A 15,941-nucleotide genomic window follows, 5' to 3' on the forward strand; every position below is an offset into this window, starting at 1 on the left:
AGCCTACGGCACCCGGTATTCCCGGGCGGTCTCCCATCCAAGTTCTAACCAGGCCCGACCCTGCTTAGCTTCCGAGACCAGACGGGATCGGGCGCGTTCGGGGTGGTGTGGCCGTGGACGGCGGAGGGCGCCCCTGCCCCGCTCAAGAAGCCGAGCCTCTCTGCGCTTCCCCGCCGCCTCCTCCCGCCCCAGGCCCCGCGCCGGGTCGGGCCTGTTGAGTTCGCCGGCCGGGTCCCGCGGGCTCCGAGGGACGAAGGTGACAGGCGGGGCGGGCAGGGAGCGGCGGGCCGGGGTTGGGGGCTGTCTCTGTATACACACACACTCACACGCACTCACTCACTCACTCACACTCACACAAGATGCGCCTCCACGGCTGGACCCGCCAAGGTGGAGACCTTCAAGCCCCCCTCCTCTCCTTGCCTGGCCTCCTTCACCTCCCCGCCCCCCACCCCCAGCGCGCCGGGGCCGCTGACTGCGCACGGGCGGGAGGGGCGGGGCGCTCGCCCTTTGACCCCAGCCAGGGGCGGCCCTCCCCCACAACCCCTTTCAGCTGCGCCCCCCACCCTGTGGCCTGGCGGCCGCCTATTCCCCCGGGCCAGGGCTGGGGCACAGCGCACGGGGGAGGGGAGCCAGTGTATGGGGCGTCTCTCTCTCTCGGGATGTGTCCCATGGGTGGGGTGGGGTGGCGTGGTTTGTGGGGCGCTGAAGAAATCAGTCCCCTCCATCTCCTCCCTCTGGAAAACACCCAAGCCCTTGGAGAACTGCCCGCACCTCTACCTACCGTGGGGGCCGGGACCCTCCTCTGTGTCCTCCTGTGGCCCAGTCCAAGGGGCCTGGGCCTGGCCGGGGCTGCATTGGACCCCAACCACCCTGGCGTGTGGACTCGCCAAAAATCGGCGATTAGATATTGGATTCCAGCGTCATTGAGGTCATTTCACTAATGAGTGCACCGCAAAGAGTTTCCTAATCCATCTGTGAGGGTGGCAACCGAAAGAGAATTTTAGAGCTGACAGAATAGGCGAGGAAAGGCATAGGAGATTTCCACACCCAGTAAGGAAGCCTTTCCCGAAGTGGAAGAAAGAAAGGAGCAAACAGAGACACCGGTAGCCCGCCCGGATCAGAGTCTGCCCCTGAGAGAAAGTACCCTGACCAGGTTCACCCGTGGGTGGGTCGCGAGCTAGCGGCATTCAGAAGAGCGAGGCCCGCAGTCTGTGCAGAAGACACCTGCACTCGGGTGTGTGTGGCGGCACAATTCACAAGCAGCTCCAGATGTTAAACCAAGGAGAAGCCAGGGAGTTCCCAACGCCCCAGGTGTCCTCAGCCCACGACTGGCTGCTGTGGGAATGCGAAGCCCGGCTCCTGGTCTCAGAGCGGGGCAACCAGGAGGTGTGATGTCCACCCCGGCGTTCCCAGGAGGATCAGACTGAAGCTGGGACTTGGCCTGAAAGTGTCCCCTCGCATGGCCACCCCCTTCCCCTTCCTGCTCCTCTACTCCTGGTGCCCCTCCATCCAGGGGCCAGACCTTAAAGAGTCACCCGCAAGAGAATCCTGGTCCCAAAGGAGCCTTCTGGGGGACCCCTGCTGAGAGAGGTTGTGGGCCTGGCCCGCTGGGGCTCTGCCCGACCCAGGGCTGAGAGATGCAACCTCCCAGCTCTGGGTCCCTGCAGGAAGTGTTGGCAAGCACAGGGCCAGTCCTCCAAAGGCCCAGGTGCAGGGAGCCCAGGCCAAGCAGCCTGTGGAAGAAGCCACATGCTGTGCCACCCCGGGGAACACGACTGCAGGCCACGGCCCTTCCCACCTCCTCCTCCTCCTCCTCCTCCTCCCACCCCGCCCCCGCCCCCGCCCCCACATGGCACAGGGCCCAGAGACACCTCAGACACTTGCTACCCAAAGTGCAAAGGGCATCAGTTGCTCCTCCAAACCCCCCCCCAGCCCAGCAGACCGCGTTGTCCAGCCAGCCCCCGGGCCTCCCTGGGGAGCCCAGCACAAAAGTGCAGACACCCACCGGACCCTCAATCTCAGTTTTCGGATGTTTTTGCCACTCTAAGGACCCGCAGGCCAGCTGGGCCTTCTGGCAGGACAGAGAGCCCCGGAATCCGACGTGGAGAGCTGGGTGTACGTCCCCATGAGGAGGCGGTCCCCACCCCCCGCGGCTATCCCCTTGCGGGGAGCGGCAGCCGCGGGGCCTCAGAGAAGACACCAGGCTGGGCCCCCACGGCACAGCGGGAGCACGTCCCCCGCAGGCCACTTAGCGACGGCGGCCAGCCGGCGGATGGTTGGGTTGCGCGAGACGCTGCGGCCGCCCTGCTACCGGGTTCCTGGGAGGGCGTCCTGGAACCAGCGTCCACACCAAGCCCTTGGAAGGCCCAGGCGACGGAGGAGCCCCGTCAGGCAGGGGCCGAGGACGGTGACGGCCCGGGCGGGGAGGAGCGTGTCAGGCAGGGGCAGAGGACGGTGACAGGTGACAGGCCGGGCGGGAAGGAGTCAGTCAGGCAGGGGCCGTGGAGGAGACGGGCTGGGTAAGGGTTAGGGTTAGTGTCAGGGCACAAGTCACAATCGCAAAGACCTGGAAGCCACCCGAGTGCCCATCGACCCACGAGTGGGTAAGTAAAATGTGGCCCGTGGACACCACGGAGTGCTATTCGGCTATGAGGAGCAGCGGTGAGGGGGCACCTCTCGTGGTTCTCCTGGCCAGAGCTGGAACCCGTTCCAGTAAGCCAAGTATCCCAAGAATGGACACACGAGCACCACGTGCTCGCGCTCACCAGCAAATGGGTACGAACCGATGGACACCTAAGTGGACACAGAGGAATCACCTTCTTCGGGTGGGTGTCGGGCGGGTGGGGGGAGGGGATGGGCATACACATCCATTAGGAATGGGGTGGGTACGCACCGACTGGGGGATGGGCGCACTTGAAGCTCTGACCCGAGGGGGGAGGCTGGGAGAGGGCAACGCACCCGACCTTAACATTGGTGCCCCCACAATATGCTGGAACAACATGAGAGGTAAATGAATAAGAACACGGGGGGGGGGAGGGGGGCACGGGCAACACATGTCACCTTAACACTTGGACTCCCATCATCTGCTTGAAAAGAGAGAGAAAAGAAAATGCAATAATAGAGATAAGAGACACTTTTTAAAAATAATGAATCCGGCCGGGCGCTGTGGCTCACGCCTGTAATCCTAGCTCTTGGGAGGCCGAGGCGGGCGGATTGCTCAAGGTCAGGAGTTCAAAACCAGCCTGAGCAAGAGCGAGACCCCGTCTCTACTATAAATAGAAAGAAATTAATTGGCCAACTGATATATATATAAAAAATTAGCGGGGCATGGTGGCGCATGCCTGCAGTCCCAGCTACCCGGGAGGCTGAGGCAGAAGGATCACTCGAGCCCAGGAGTTTGAAGTTGCTGTGAGCTAGGCTGACGCCACGGCACTCACTCTAGCCTGGGCAACAAACCGAGACTCTGTCTCAAAAAAAAAAAAAAAAATGAATCCGAAGAGAAAAGTAAAAGGAGGCCTGTGGAGCAGGTCTGGGTGTGACTCCGGATCCCCGAACATCAGGTGCCACCACCAAAGATTCCTACGTGTAGCCCATAGAACCCCAAAAGCAACGGGAGGAGTTCTGGTCACATACTCCCTCAAAATGACATCCTGGCCTTCTTCTGGAACTCCCTCCCCTCTCAGACTCTCAAGGTTTCCTCCAGCGTGTCGGCTCCCACAGAGCAGACCTTTGGTCTGAGACCTGACTGTCCAGAAGCCAGGCATGCTGCCGCGTGGCGGCGGTGTCACGGCTCGGGACAAGAGGAGGCCCCACGGTGCGGGCTGGGGCGCCAGGCACCGCGGCGGGCGCCGAGGGTGGGGGTCCCCCCACCCCGGGCCGCCCCCGCACTCCCAGAAACGCGACAGAACCAGAGGCAAAAAAAAAAAGAAGAAGCCTACGGCACCCGGTATTCCCGGGCGGTCTCCCATCCAAGTTCTAACCAGGCCCGACCCTGCTTAGCTTCCGAGACCAGACGGGATCGGGCGCGTTCGGGGTGGTGTGGCCGTGGACGGCGGAGGGCGCCCCTGCCCCGCTCAAGAAGCCGAGCCTCTCTGCGCTTCCCCGCCGCCTCCTCCCGCCCCAGGCCCCGCGCCGGGTCGGGCCTGTTGAGTTCGCCGGCCGGGTCCCGCGGGCTCCGAGGGACGGGGGTGACAGGCGGGGCGGGCAGGGAGCGGCGGGCCGGGGTTGGGGGCTGTCTCTGTATACACACACACTCACACGCACTCACTCACTCACTCACACTCACACAAGATGCGCCTCCACGGCTGGACCCGCCAAGGTGGAGACCTTCAAGCCCCCCTCCTCTCCTTGCCTGGCCTCCTTCACCTCCCCGCCCCCCACCCCCAGCGCGCCGGGGCCGCTGACTGCGCACGGGCGGGAGGGGCGGGGCGCTCGCCCTTTGACCCCAGCCAGGGGCGGCCCTCCCCCACAACCCCTTTCAGCTGCGCCCCCCACCCTGTGGCCTGGCGGCCGCCTATTCCCCCGGGCCAGGGCTGGGGCACAGCGCACGGGGGAGGGGAGCCAGTGTATGGGGCGTCTCTCTCTCTCGGGATGTGTCCCATGGGTGGGGTGGGGTGGCGTGGTTTGTGGGGCGCTGAAGAAATCAGTCCCCTCCATCTCCTCCCTCTGGAAAACACCCAAGCCCTTGGAGAACTGCCCGCACCTCTACCTACCGTGGGGGCCGGGACCCTCCTCTGTGTCCTCCTGTGGCCCAGTCCAAGGGGCCTGGGCCTGGCCGGGGCTGCATTGGACCCCAACCACCCTGGCGTGTGGACTCGCCAAAAATCGGCGATTAGATATTGGATTCCAGCGTCATTGAGGTCATTTCACTAATGAGTGCACCGCAAAGAGTTTCCTAATCCATCTGTGAGGGTGGCAACCGAAAGAGAATTTTAGAGCTGACAGAATAGGCGAGGAAAGGCATAGGAGATTTCCACACCCAGTAAGGAAGCCTTTCCCGAAGTGGAAGAAAGAAAGGAGCAAACAGAGACACCGGTAGCCCGCCCGGATCAGAGTCTGCCCCTGAGAGAAAGTACCCTGACCAGGTTCACCCGTGGGTGGGTCGCGAGCTAGCGGCATTCAGAAGAGCGAGGCCCGCAGTCTGTGCAGAAGACACCTGCACTCGGGTGTGTGTGGCGGCACAATTCACAAGCAGCTCCAGATGTTAAACCAAGGAGAAGCCAGGGAGTTCCCAACGCCCCAGGTGTCCTCAGCCCACGACTGGCTGCTGTGGGAATGCGAAGCCCGGCTCCTGGTCTCAGAGCGGGGCAACCAGGAGGTGTGATGTCCACCCCGGCGTTCCCAGGAGGATCAGACTGAAGCTGGGACTTGGCCTGAAAGTGTCCCCTCGCATGGCCACCCCCTTCCCCTTCCTGCTCCTCTACTCCTGGTGCCCCTCCATCCAGGGGCCAGACCTTAAAGAGTCACCCGCAAGAGAATCCTGGTCCCAAAGGAGCCTTCTGGGGGACCCCTGCTGAGAGAGGTTGTGGGCCTGGCCCGCTGGGGCTCTGCCCGACCCAGGGCTGAGAGATGCAACCTCCCAGCTCTGGGTCCCTGCAGGAAGTGTTGGCAAGCACAGGGCCAGTCCTCCAAAGGCCCAGGTGCAGGGAGCCCAGGACAAGCAGCCTGTGGAAGAAGCCACATGCTGTGCCACCCCGGGGAACACGACTGCAGGCCACGGCCCTTCCCACCTCCTCCTCCTCCTCCTCCTCCTCCTCCTCCTCCTCCTCCCACCCCGCCCCCGCCCCCGCCCCCACATGGCACAGGGCCCAGAGACACCTCAGACACTTGCTACCCAAAGTGCAAAGGGCATCAGTTGCTCCTCCAAACCCCCCCCCCAGCCCAGCAGACCGCGTTGTCCAGCCAGCCCCCGGGCCTCCCTGGGGAGCCCAGCACAAAAGTGCAGACACCCACCGGACCCTCAATCTCAGTTTTCGGATGTTTTTGCCACTCTAAGGACCCGCAGGCCAGCTGGGCCTTCTGGCAGGACAGAGAGCCCCGGAATCCGACGTGGAGAGCTGGGTGTACGTCCCCATGAGGAGGCGGTCCCCACCTCCGCGGCTATCCCCTTGCGGGGAGCGGCAGCCGCGGGGCCTCAGAGAAGACACCAGGCTGGGCCCCCACGGCACAGCGGGAGCACGTCCCCCGCAGGCCACTTAGCGACGGCGGCCAGCCGGCGGATGGTTGGGTTGCGCGAGACGCTGCGGCCGCCCTGCTACCGGGTTCCTGGGAGGGCGTCCTGGAACCAGCGTCCACACCAAGCCCTTGGAAGGCCCAGGCGACGGAGGAGCCCCGTCAGGCAGGGGCCGAGGACGGTGACGGCCCGGGCGGGGAGGAGCGTGTCAGGCAGGGGCAGAGGACGGTGACAGGTGACAGGCCGGGCGGGAAGGAGTCAGTCAGGCAGGGGCCGTGGAGGAGACGGGCTGGGTAAGGGTTAGGGTTAGTGTCAGGGCACAAGTCACAATCGCAAAGACCTGGAAGCCACCCGAGTGCCCATCGACCCACGAGTGGGTAAGTAAAATGTGGCCCGTGGACACCACGGAGTGCTATTCGGCTATGAGGAGCAGCGGTGAGGGGGCACCTCTCGTGGTTCTCCTGGCCAGAGCTGGAACCCGTTCCAGTAAGCCAAGTATCCCAAGAATGGACACACGAGCACCACGTGCTCGCGCTCACCAGCAAATGGGTACGAACCGATGGACACCTAAGTGGACACAGAGGAATCACCTTCTTCGGGTGGGTGTCGGGCGGGTGGGGGGAGGGGATGGGCATACACATCCATTAGGAATGGGGTGGGTACGCACCGACTGGGGGATGGGCGCACTTGAAGCTCTGACCCGAGGGGGGAGGCTGGGAGAGGGCAACGCACCCGACCTTAACATTGGTGCCCCCACAATATGCTGGAACAACATGAGAGGTAAATGAATAAGAACACGGGGGGGGGGAGGGGGGCACGGGCAACACATGTCACCTTAACACTTGGACTCCCATCATCTGCTTGAAAAGAGAGAGAAAAGAAAATGCAATAATAGAGATAAGAGACACTTTTTAAAAATAATGAATCCGGCCGGGCGCTGTGGCTCACGCCTGTAATCCTAGCTCTTGGGAGGCCGAGGCGGGCGGATTGCTCAAGGTCAGGAGTTCAAAACCAGCCTGAGCAAGAGCGAGACCCCGTCTCTACTATAAATAGAAAGAAATTAATTGGCCAACTGATATATATATAAAAAATTAGCGGGGCATGGTGGCGCATGCCTGCAGTCCCAGCTACCCGGGAGGCTGAGGCAGAAGGATCACTCGAGCCCAGGAGTTTGAAGTTGCTGTGAGCTAGGCTGACGCCACGGCACTCACTCTAGCCTGGGCAACAAACCGAGACTCTGTCTCAAAAAAAAAAAAAAAAATGAATCCGAAGAGAAAAGTAAAAGGAGGCCTGTGGAGCAGGTCTGGGTGTGACTCCGGATCCCCGAACATCAGGTGCCACCACCAAAGATTCCTACGTGTAGCCCATAGAACCCCAAAAGCAACGGGAGGAGTTCTGGTCACATACTCCCTCAAAATGACATCCTGGCCTTCTTCTGGAACTCCCTCCCCTCTCAGACTCTCAAGGTTTCCTCCAGCGTGTCGGCTCCCACAGAGCAGACCTTTGGTCTGAGACCTGACTGTCCAGAAGCCAGGCATGCTGCCGCGTGGCGGCGGTGTCACGGCTCGGGACAAGAGGAGGCCCCACGGTGCGGGCTGGGGCGCCAGGCACCGCGGCGGGCGCCGAGGGTGGGGGTCCCCCCCACCCCGGGCCGCCCCCGCACTCCCAGAAACGTGACAGAACCAGAGGCAAAAAAAAAAAGAAGAAGCCTACGGCACCCGGTATTCCCGGGCGGTCTCCCATCCAAGTTCTAACCAGGCCCGACCCTGCTTAGCTTCCGAGACCAGACGGGATCGGGCGCGTTCGGGGTGGTGTGGCCGTGGACGGCGTGGCCGTGGACGGCGGAGGGCGCCCCTGCCCCGCTCAAGAAGCCGAGCCTCTCCGCGCTTCCCCGCCGCCTCCTCCCGCCCCAGGCCCCGCGCCGGGTCGGGCCTGTTGAGTTCGCCGGCCGGGTCCCGCGGGCTCCGAGGGACGGGGGTGACAGGCGGGGCGGGCAGGGAGCGGCGGGCCGGGGTTGGGGGCTGTCTCTGTATACACACACACTCACACTCACACTCACTCACTCACTCACACTCACACTCACACAAGATGCGCCTCCACGGCTGGACCCGCCAAGGTGGAGACCTTCAAGCCCCCCTCCTCTCCTTGCCTGGCCTCCTTCACCTCCCCGCCCCCCACCCCCAGCGTGCCGGGGCCGCTGACTGCGCACGGGCGGGAGGGGCGGGCCACTCGCCCTTTGACCCCAGCCAGGGGCGGCCCTCCCCCACAACCCCTTTCAGCTGCGCCCCCCACCCTGTGGCCTGGCGGCCGCCTATTCCCCCGGGCCAGGGCTGGGGCACAGCGCACGGGGGAGGGGAGCCAGTGTATGGGGCGTCTCTCTCTCTCTCGGGATGTGTCCCATGGGTGGGGTGGGGTGGCGTGGTTTGTGGGGCGCTGAAGAAATCAGTCCCCTCCATCTCCTCCCTCTGGAAAACACCCAAGCCCTTGGAGAACTGCCCGCACCTCTACCTACCGTGGGGGCCGGGACCCTCCTCTGTGTCCTCCTGTGGCCCAGTCCAAGGGGCCTGGGCCTGGCCGGGGCTGCATTGGACCCCAACCACCCTGGCGTGTGGACTCGCCAAAAATCGGCGATTAGATATTGGATTCCAGCGTCATTGAGGTCATTTCACTAATGAGTGCACCGCAAAGAGTTTCCTAATCCATCTGTGAGGGTGGCAACCGAAAGAGAATTTTAGAGCTGACAGAATAGGCGAGGAAAGGCATAGGAGATTTCCACACCCAGTAAGGAAGCCTTTCCCGAAGTGGAAGAAAGAAAGGAGCAAACAGAGACACCGGTAGCCCGCCCGGATCAGAGTCTGCCCCTGAGAGAAAGTACCCTGACCAGGTTCACCCGTGGGTGGGTCGCGAGCTAGCGGCATTCAGAAGAGCGAGGCCCGCAGTCTGTGCAGAAGACACCTGCACTCGGGTGTGTGTGGCGGCACAATTCACAAGCAGCTCCAGATGTTAAACCAAGGAGAAGCCAGGGAGTTCCCAACGCCCCAGGTGTCCTCAGCCCACGACTGGCTGCTGTGGGAATGCGAAGCCCGGCTCCTGGTCTCAGAGCGGGGCAACCAGGAGGTGTGATGTCCACCCCGGCGTTCCCAGGAGGATCAGACTGAAGCTGGGACTTGGCCTGAAAGTGTCCCCTCGCATGGCCACCCCCTTCCCCTTCCTGCTCCTCTACTCCTGGTGCCCCTCCATCCAGGGGCCAGACCTTAAAGAGTCACCCGCAAGAGAATCCTGGTCCCAAAGGAGCCTTCTGGGGGACCCCTGCTGAGAGAGGTTGTGGGCCTGGCCCGCTGGGGCTCTGCCCGACCCAGGGCTGAGAGATGCAACCTCCCAGCTCTGGGTCCCTGCAGGAAGTGTTGGCAAGCACAGGGCCAGTCCTCCAAAGGCCCAGGTGCAGGGAGCCCAGGACAAGCAGCCTGTGGAAGAAGCCACATGCTGTGCCACCCCGGGGAACACGACTGCAGGCCACGGCCCTTCCCACCTCCTCCTCCTCCTCCTCCTCCTCCTCCTCCTCCTCCTCCCACCCCGCCCCCGCCCCCGCCCCCACATGGCACAGGGCCCAGAGACACCTCAGACACTTGCTACCCAAAGTGCAAAGGGCATCAGTTGCTCCTCCAAACCCCCCCCCCAGCCCAGCAGACCGCGTTGTCCAGCCAGCCCCCGGGCCTCCCTGGGGAGCCCAGCACAAAAGTGCAGACACCCACCGGACCCTCAATCTCAGTTTTCGGATGTTTTTGCCACTCTAAGGACCCGCAGGCCAGCTGGGCCTTCTGGCAGGACAGAGAGCCCCGGAATCCGACGTGGAGAGCTGGGTGTACGTCCCCATGAGGAGGCGGTCCCCACCTCCGCGGCTATCCCCTTGCGGGGAGCGGCAGCCGCGGGGCCTCAGAGAAGACACCAGGCTGGGCCCCCACGGCACAGCGGGAGCACGTCCCCCGCAGGCCACTTAGCGACGGCGGCCAGCCGGCGGATGGTTGGGTTGCGCGAGACGCTGCGGCCGCCCTGCTACCGGGTTCCTGGGAGGGCGTCCTGGAACCAGCGTCCACACCAAGCCCTTGGAAGGCCCAGGCGACGGAGGAGCCCCGTCAGGCAGGGGCCGAGGACGGTGACGGCCCGGGCGGGGAGGAGCGTGTCAGGCAGGGGCAGAGGACGGTGACAGGTGACAGGCCGGGCGGGAAGGAGTCAGTCAGGCAGGGGCCGTGGAGGAGACGGGCTGGGTAAGGGTTAGGGTTAGTGTCAGGGCACAAGTCACAATCGCAAAGACCTGGAAGCCACCCGAGTGCCCATCGACCCACGAGTGGGTAAGTAAAATGTGGCCCGTGGACACCACGGAGTGCTATTCGGCTATGAGGAGCAGCGGTGAGGGGGCACCTCTCGTGGTTCTCCTGGCCAGAGCTGGAACCCGTTCCAGTAAGCCAAGTATCCCAAGAATGGACACACGAGCACCACGTGCTCGCGCTCACCAGCAAATGGGTACGAACCGATGGACACCTAAGTGGACACAGAGGAATCACCTTCTTCGGGTGGGTGTCGGGCGGGTGGGGGGAGGGGATGGGCATACACATCCATTAGGAATGGGGTGGGTACGCACCGACTGGGGGATGGGCGCACTTGAAGCTCTGACCCGAGGGGGGAGGCTGGGAGAGGGCAACGCACCCGACCTTAACATTGGTGCCCCCACAATATGCTGGAACAACATGAGAGGTAAATGAATAAGAACACGGGGGGGGGGAGGGGGGCACGGGCAACACATGTCACCTTAACACTTGGACTCCCATCATCTGCTTGAAAAGAGAGAGAAAAGAAAATGCAATAATAGAGATAAGAGACACTTTTTAAAAATAATGAATCCGGCCGGGCGCTGTGGCTCACGCCTGTAATCCTAGCTCTTGGGAGGCCGAGGCGGGCGGATTGCTCAAGGTCAGGAGTTCAAAACCAGCCTGAGCAAGAGCGAGACCCCGTCTCTACTATAAATAGAAAGAAATTAATTGGCCAACTGATATATATATAAAAAATTAGCGGGGCATGGTGGCGCATGCCTGCAGTCCCAGCTACCCGGGAGGCTGAGGCAGAAGGATCACTCGAGCCCAGGAGTTTGAAGTTGCTGTGAGCTAGGCTGACGCCACGGCACTCACTCTAGCCTGGGCAACAAACCGAGACTCTGTCTCAAAAAAAAAAAAAAAAATGAATCCGAAGAGAAAAGTAAAAGGAGGCCTGTGGAGCAGGTCTGGGTGTGACTCCGGATCCCCGAACATCAGGTGCCACCACCAAAGATTCCTACGTGTAGCCCATAGAACCCCAAAAGCAACGGGAGGAGTTCTGGTCACATACTCCCTCAAAATGACATCCTGGCCTTCTTCTGGAACTCCCTCCCCTCTCAGACTCTCAAGGTTTCCTCCAGCGTGTCGGCTCCCACAGAGCAGACCTTTGGTCTGAGACCTGACTGTCCAGAAGCCAGGCATGCTGCCGCGTGGCGGCGGTGTCACGGCTCGGGACAAGAGGAGGCCCCACGGTGCGGGCTGGGGCGCCAGGCACCGCGGCGGGCGCCGAGGGTGGGGGTCCCCCCCACCCCGGGCCGCCCCCGCACTCCCAGAAACGTGACAGAACCAGAGGCAAAAAAAAAAAGAAGAAGCCTACGGCACCCGGTATTCCCGGGCGGTCTCCCATCCAAGTTCTAACCAGGCCCGACCCTGCTTAGCTTCCGAGACCAGACGGGATCGGGCGCGTTCGGGGTGGTGTGGCCGTGGACGGCGTGGCCGTGGACGGCGGAGGGCGCCCCTGCCCCGCTCAAGAAGCCGAGCCTCTCCGCGCTTCCCCGCCGCCTCCTCCCGCCCCAGGCCCCGCGCCGGGTCGGGCCTGTTGAGTTCGCCGGCCGGGTCCCGCGGGCTCCGAGGGACGGGGGTGACAGGCGGGGCGGGCAGGGAGCGGCGGGCCGGGGTTGGGGGCTGTCTCTGTATACACACACACTCACACTCACACTCACTCACTCACTCACACTCACACTCACACAAGATGCGCCTCCACGGCTGGACCCGCCAAGGTGGAGACCTTCAAGCCCCCCTCCTCTCCTTGCCTGGCCTCCTTCACCTCCCCGCCCCCCACCCCCAGCGTGCCGGGGCCGCTGACTGCGCACGGGCGGGAGGGGCGGGCCACTCGCCCTTTGACCCCAGCCAGGGGCGGCCCTCCCCCACAACCCCTTTCAGCTGCGCCCCCCACCCTGTGGCCTGGCGGCCGCCTATTCCCCCGGGCCAGGGCTGGGGCACAGCGCACGGGGGAGGGGAGCCAGTGTATGGGGCGTCTCTCTCTCTCTCGGGATGTGTCCCATGGGTGGGGTGGGGTGGCGTGGTTTGTGGGGCGCTGAAGAAATCAGTCCCCTCCATCTCCTCCCTCTGGAAAACACCCAAGCCCTTGGAGAACTGCCCGCACCTCTACCTACCGTGGGGGCCGGGACCCTCCTCTGTGTCCTCCTGTGGCCCAGTCCAAGGGGCCTGGGCCTGGCCGGGGCTGCATTGGACCCCAACCACCCTGGCGTGTGGACTCGCCAAAAATCGGCGATTAGATATTGGATTCCAGCGTCATTGAGGTCATTTCACTAATGAGTGCACCGCAAAGAGTTTCCTAATCCATCTGTGAGGGTGGCAACCGAAAGAGAATTTTAGAGCTGACAGAATAGGCGAGGAAAGGCATAGGAGATTTCCACACCCAGTAAGGAAGCCTTTCCCGAAGTGGAAGAAAGAAAGGAGCAAACAGAGACACCGGTAGCCCGCCCGGATCAGAGTCTGCCCCTGAGAGAAAGTACCCTGACCAGGTTCACCCGTGGGTGGGTCGCGAGCTAGCGGCATTCAGAAGAGCGAGGCCCGCAGTCTGTGCAGAAGACACCTGCACTCGGGTGTGTGTGGCGGCACAATTCACAAGCAGCTCCAGATGTTAAACCAAGGAGAAGCCAGGGAGTTCCCAACGCCCCAGGTGTCCTCAGCCCACGACTGGCTGCTGTGGGAATGCGAAGCCCGGCTCCTGGTCTCAGAGCGGGGCAACCAGGAGGTGTGATGTCCACCCCGGCGTTCCCAGGAGGATCAGACTGAAGCTGGGACTTGGCCTGAAAGTGTCCCCTCGCATGGCCACCCCCTTCCCCTTCCTGCTCCTCTACTCCTGGTGCCCCTCCATCCAGGGGCCAGACCTTAAAGAGTCACCCGCAAGAGAATCCTGGTCCCAAAGGAGCCTTCTGGGGGACCCCTGCTGAGAGAGGTTGTGGGCCTGGCCCGCTGGGGCTCTGCCCGACCCAGGGCTGAGAGATGCAACCTCCCAGCTCTGGGTCCCTGCAGGAAGTGTTGGCAAGCACAGGGCCAGTCCTCCAAAGGCCCAGGTGCAGGGAGCCCAGGACAAGCAGCCTGTGGAAGAAGCCACATGCTGTGCCACCCCGGGGAACACGACTGCAGGCCACGGCCCTTCCCACCTCCTCCTCCTCCTCCTCCTCCTCCTCCTCCTCCTCCTCCCACCCCGCCCCCGCCCCCGCCCCCACATGGCACAGGGCCCAGAGACACCTCAGACACTTGCTACCCAAAGTGCAAAGGGCATCAGTTGCTCCTCCAAACCCCCCCCCCAGCCCAGCAGACCGCGTTGTCCAGCCAGCCCCCGGGCCTCCCTGGGGAGCCCAGCACAAAAGTGCAGACACCCACCGGACCCTCAATCTCAGTTTTCGGATGTTTTTGCCACTCTAAGGACCCGCAGGCCAGCTGGGCCTTCTGGCAGGACAGAGAGCCCCGGAATCCGACGTGGAGAGCTGGGTGTACGTCCCCATGAGGAGGCGGTCCCCACCTCCGCGGCTATCCCCTTGCGGGGAGCGGCAGCCGCGGGGCCTCAGAGAAGACACCAGGCTGGGCCCCCACGGCACAGCGGGAGCACGTCCCCCGCAGGCCACTTAGCGACGGCGGCCAGCCGGCGGATGGTTGGGTTGCGCGAGACGCTGCGGCCGCCCTGCTACCGGGTTCCTGGGAGGGCGTCCTGGAACCAGCGTCCACACCAAGCCCTTGGAAGGCCCAGGCGACGGAGGAGCCCCGTCAGGCAGGGGCCGAGGACGGTGACGGCCCGGGCGGGGAGGAGCGTGTCAGGCAGGGGCAGAGGACGGTGACAGGTGACAGGCCGGGCGGGAAGGAGTCAGTCAGGCAGGGGCCGTGGAGGAGACGGGCTGGGTAAGGGTTAGGGTTAGTGTCAGGGCACAAGTCACAATCGCAAAGACCTGGAAGCCACCCGAGTGCCCATCGACCCACGAGTGGGTAAGTAAAATGTGGCCCGTGGACACCACGGAGTGCTATTCGGCTATGAGGAGCAGCGGTGAGGGGGCACCTCTCGTGGTTCTCCTGGCCAGAGCTGGAACCCGTTCCAGTAAGCCAAGTATCCCAAGAATGGACACACGAGCACCACGTGCTCGCGCTCACCAGCAAATGGGTACGAACCGATGGACACCTAAGTGGACACAGAGGAATCACCTTCTTCGGGTGGGTGTCGGGCGGGTGGGGGGAGGGGATGGGCATACACATCCATTAGGAATGGGGTGGGTACGCACCGACTGGGGGATGGGCGCACTTGAAGCTCTGACCCGAGGGGGGAGGCTGGGAGAGGGCAACGCACCCGACCTTAACATTGGTGCCCCCACAATATGCTGGAACAACATGAGAGGTAAATGAATAAGAACACGGGGGGGGGGAGGGGGGCACGGGCAACACATGTCACCTTAACACTTGGACTCCCATCATCTGCTTGAAAAGAGAGAGAAAAGAAAATGCAATAATAGAGATAAGAGACACTTTTTAAAAATAATGAATCCGGCCGGGCGCTGTGGCTCACGCCTGTAATCCTAGCTCTTGGGAGGCCGAGGCGGGCGGATTGCTCAAGGTCAGGAGTTCAAAACCAGCCTGAGCAAGAGCGAGACCCCGTCTCTACTATAAATAGAAAGAAATTAATTGGCCAACTGATATATATATAAAAAATTAGCGGGGCATGGTGGCGCATGCCTGCAGTCCCAGCTACCCGGGAGGCTGAGGCAGAAGGATCACTCGAGCCCAGGAGTTTGAAGTTGCTGTGAGCTAGGCTGACGCCACGGCACTCACTCTAGCCTGGGCAACAAACCGAGACTCTGTCTCAAAAAAAAAAAAAAAAATGAATCCGAAGAGAAAAGTAAAAGGAGGCCTGTGGAGCAGGTCTGGGTGTGACTCCGGATCCCCGAACATCAGGTGCCACCACCAAAGATTCCTACGTGTAGCCCATAGAACCCCAAAAGCAACGGGAGGAGTTCTGGTCACATACTCCCTCAAAATGACATCCTGGCCTTCTTCTGGAACTCCCTCCCCTCTCAGACTCTCAAGGTTTCCTCCAGCGTGTCGGCTCCCACAGAGCAGACCTTTGGTCTGAGACCTGACTGTCCAGAAGCCAGGCATGCTGCCGCGTGGCGGCGGTGTCACGGCTCGGGACAAGAGGAGGCCCCACGGTGCGGGCTGGGGCGCCAGGCACCGCGGCGGGCGCCGAGGGTGGGGGTCCCCCCCACCCCGGGCCGCCCCCGCACTCCCAGAAACGTGACAGAACCAGAGGCAAAAAAAAAAAGAAGAAGCCTACGGCACCCGGTATTCCCGGGCGGTCTCCCATCCAAGTTCTAACCAGGCCCGACCCTGCTTAGCTTCCGAGACCAGACGGGATCGGGCGCGTTCGGGGTGGTGTGGCCGTGGAC

General features: G+C 62.8%; 5 pseudogenes; all 5 read right to left on the minus strand.

Moving 5' to 3' along the window:
* Positions 1-119, minus strand: LOC142873039 (uncharacterized; annotated as a pseudogene).
* A 3,812-nt stretch (positions 120-3,931) lies between these two features.
* LOC142873040 (uncharacterized) lies at positions 3,932-4,050 on the minus strand (annotated as a pseudogene).
* A 3,828-nt stretch (positions 4,051-7,878) lies between these two features.
* Positions 7,879-7,997, minus strand: LOC142873041 (uncharacterized; annotated as a pseudogene).
* Positions 7,998-11,850: 3,853 nt separating this feature from the next.
* LOC142873042 (uncharacterized) lies at positions 11,851-11,969 on the minus strand (annotated as a pseudogene).
* A 3,853-nt stretch (positions 11,970-15,822) lies between these two features.
* LOC142873043 (uncharacterized) lies at positions 15,823-15,941 on the minus strand (annotated as a pseudogene).

The sequence above is a fragment of the Microcebus murinus genome, chromosome 9 (genome assembly GCF_040939455.1).
Source record: "Microcebus murinus isolate Inina chromosome 9, M.murinus_Inina_mat1.0, whole genome shotgun sequence".
NCBI classification, from domain to species: Eukaryota; Metazoa; Chordata; class Mammalia; order Primates; family Cheirogaleidae; genus Microcebus; species Microcebus murinus.